At 37.0% G+C, this 3,860-nt stretch overlaps 1 protein-coding gene across 1 annotated transcript in view; it reads right to left on the reverse strand.

The window, feature by feature from the left end:
• The window catches only part of LOC107582306 (MICOS complex subunit mic25a-like), a 20,641-nt gene that overhangs the window by 7,429 nt on the left and 9,352 nt on the right, over positions 1-3,860 (reverse strand). The gene's annotated exons all lie outside the window — the stretch shown is intronic.

Raw genomic sequence — 3,860 nt, forward strand, 5'->3', positions numbered from 1 at the left:
CACTCACTCACACACTCACTCACTCACTCACTCACTCACTCACCTCACTCACTCACTCACTCACTCACTCACTCACTCACCTCACTCACTCACTCACTCACTCACTCACGCACACTCACTCTCACACACTCACTCACACACACACGCACACATACTCACTCACTCGCTCACTCACTCACTCGCTCACTCACACTCACTCACGCACACAAACACACACACTCACGCACATACTCACTCACTCACACACATTCACTCACTCACGCACACACTCACTCACGCACACACACGCACGCACACGCACGCATACTCACTCACTCACTCACACACCCTCACTCACTCACTCACTCACTCACGCACACTCACTCACTCACTCACTCACTCTCACACACTCACGCATACTCACTCACACACACTCACTCACACACTCACACACACACACACACATACTCACTCTCACTTTATTACTGCTGACGGACCATCATTACTGTCCCGCACAGATGATGGGACTCTCAGAGGATATTTAGACACAATACAGTAATACGAGACACTGGCTCCAAAAACATTACACAGTATGACGACAGAAATGAGACAACTGCAGACTGGAGGAATGATGCTGAAAATTCAGCCTTGCATCACAGCAATAAATGACATTTTACAATTTAAAATAACTGATTTCTATGTGAATATATTGTATTGTATTGTATTGTATAGTTACTTGCTGCCTTAAATTATGTTGAATAAAATTGGCTGTTCAAGACATTTCAACTTAATTTCTTATTATTAATTATATTAAATTGACTTAAAATATAATATATTTTAAATCAGTTAAATAAATTAAATAAAAAATGAAGCTGAACCTTGCATAACATAAAAATGAAGTTGAAATTGGTTCAATTATTTTGATTTAAGTTAAAGTAATGGGAAAAAATATGTTGCCATGACTTATTGATCTTTTATTTCTTTTACTGTATTTTTGATACTGGTGAGCAGAAGAGATAAGAGATTATTAAGATATATATTTAAAAAAAAAGACAAGTGGTTTAGTTAAAAGTCATGAAAAAGAAAAGTGAAGTTCGGGAGAGAAAAGAGACAGATACAGACACTTGATCTGATGAAACAACATTCAGATATTCTGGAATAAAGAATAAGAAAGAGTGCAAACAGGAAGTGGCAGACAGGAAGAGGTGGCACAGACTGGAAAAGATGGTGACTGACAGAATGACAATAAAGACACTTGATTAATGTGGCATTTCTCTTCTGGCACAGTCTGTGTGTCTGACGGCAATCGATAGGAAATCTCCAGAACGAGGTGTTCATGTGCCATATTTAGCTTCAGCTTTCAGCGGGTTCAGCGTGAAAGCCTTACAAATCTGAAGGTCAGAGATATGAACATCTCGGTCCAGAGAACAGTTCTGGAGGAAACAATGGCTGTCAGCTTCATCATCTGAATCAATCACACAGCTGCAGAAATGCCAGACGCTTTCATGATCTCAGGATCGTCCTGACACGTGTTTCCTTCGTTATCAGCGCTCTTTCAATCACCAGCGCAGCATGGCTGTCAGCTTCATCATCTGAATCAATCACACAGCTGCAGAAATGCCAGACGCTTTCATGATCTCAGGATCGTCCTGACACGTGTTTCCTTCATATCAGCGCTCTTTCAATCACCAGCGCAGTGAGATCTCTAACGCTGGAGCGCTTCACGCTAACGGCTCTGTGTCAAGCTGATCCGCATATGAACCTGATCATGATGCAAACCGAACCCCCTCAACAACAAAAATACGGTACAAAAAACAAACAAATAAGCTGATTTTTAAATTTTCTGAAGTTCTTGCCAGTAAAAAACCGTGGTGCCTCAGTGTTAGCGTGTTGTGGGGGTTGTTCTGAGCTTTGAGTGTCTCTTTCTGTCTGCTGGCTCGGGTCTTCTGCCACATAAGAACAAGACATCATGCTTTGGAAAATTATGACATAAAAAACCTAAATTATGAGATACTACGTCATAACGAGATAAATCATAATTATAAAATAAATCATAATTATGAGAAAACTATTACATGTTTGAAATTATGAGATAAAGCCAAAATTATGAGATGATAAAATAATAATGTTCTTTTTTTGTCAAAATTGATTGAAATATAAAGTCATAATGAGACAAATGTCCAAATGAGATAAAAAGCTGAAATTATGAAATCAAAATTATGGGATAAAAGGCCAAATTTGAGATAATTTTTTTTAAATTTTGATAAAATTGAGATACTAAATCATAATAACGGGCTGAAATTGAGAAAAATAAAATGATAAAAACACAACTATGACAGTCATAAATATGAAACAAAAAGTTGGAATAATGAGATAAAAAGCCATGATTATGACAAAAAGTCAAATTATGACAAAAAAAGTTGAAATAATGAGATAAAAAGCCATAATTATGACAAAAAGACAAATTTTGACAATTATGAGATACTAAGCCATAATGAGATACATGTCAAAATGTTGAGATATGTCATAATTATGAGATAAAAAATGTATTCTAAGATAAAAAGTTGAAATTATGCGACACAAATAATTGAGATAAAAAATGGCTAATTATGATTGTGACGAGTGGGGGGCGGGTGGAGTAATTGCTAATGAGCGACACCTGCGCCACTCACCGGCCTCGAGTCTCACGGAGGAGCTCCGGAGGGATAAAAGGAGGAGTGACGACAGTGTTGGACGAGAGAGGACCAGGCCTGGACTTTATTTTGTGTTTTGGTTCTGTTTGTGCGCGACAGTCATCCGCGAGGGGCTGTCGCGCTATTTTGTGTTTATTTTATTATTAAAGTTTTCTTTGAATGTTCGCCGGTTCCCGCCTCCTTCCCGAACTACGAACTGTGTTACAATGATAAAGTCAAAATTATGAGATAAAAGATCAAAATTATGATATAAAAAGTAGATTTTTTGGTAATTGAGACATGCCATTATTATGACTGTCATAATTTCAGCTTTTTATGCTATAATTGTTTTTTATTTCATGATTTTGACTTTTTATGTCAGTTTTATCAAAACAGGCCAAAAAAAATTAAGTAGTTTTTCTTTTTAAATACTAAACTAATGACAAAGAGACTATATATGAGCTAAAGCAGAGTATGACGGTTATATGGAGAGGGTCTGTGCCCAGACTTCAGTGCTGGAGAGTCTTTAGCTGTAGACCATTCTAGTTGGCATACAGCCACACACACACACACACACACACACACACACGCACACACATGTCCTCATTTGTCACAAAAACGCGTACAGACACACACACTCACACACACTCACACACTCACACACACAGACACACACACACAAATCATCTCTAATAAAAGCTGTTGTTATCTGACTGTGTGTGTGAGATGCATGAATGATCCAGTATTAAAATGAGTCTGGTAGAAGCTCTGCTCATTCACACACACTCATCAGATGAGACACACAGCAGGGGACGCTGCTTCTTATTTCCTGCAGAGAAAATGACTCTGGCATGTTTTAAAATGAACTAGCTCTTCGTTACACAATGGAGAGAAATATGAATAAAATATCACTATCGGTCCGGGATTATCATGTTGTTTTGTTATCAGCATGGGTCTGATTAGACTCAAATTGCCAATATCATCAGGTCGAGTTTCTTACATTTCAAACAGTATGCCTGGTTAAAAAGTACATACATACATTACAATTGTTATTATTACACCTGTTATTGTTAACTAAAACTACAACTAATACAAATCATTTTTGGTGATTAAAATAAATCTGAAATAAAATATATTCAAAATCTAATATATATATATATATATATATATATATATATAAAAACTTATATAAATGTTGCCTCAGCACTC

The sequence above is a fragment of the Sinocyclocheilus grahami genome, unplaced genomic scaffold (assembly GCF_001515645.1).
Source record: "Sinocyclocheilus grahami isolate Dianchi unplaced genomic scaffold, SAMN03320097.WGS_v1.1 scaffold43.1, whole genome shotgun sequence".
NCBI classification, from domain to species: domain Eukaryota; kingdom Metazoa; phylum Chordata; class Actinopteri; order Cypriniformes; family Cyprinidae; genus Sinocyclocheilus; species Sinocyclocheilus grahami.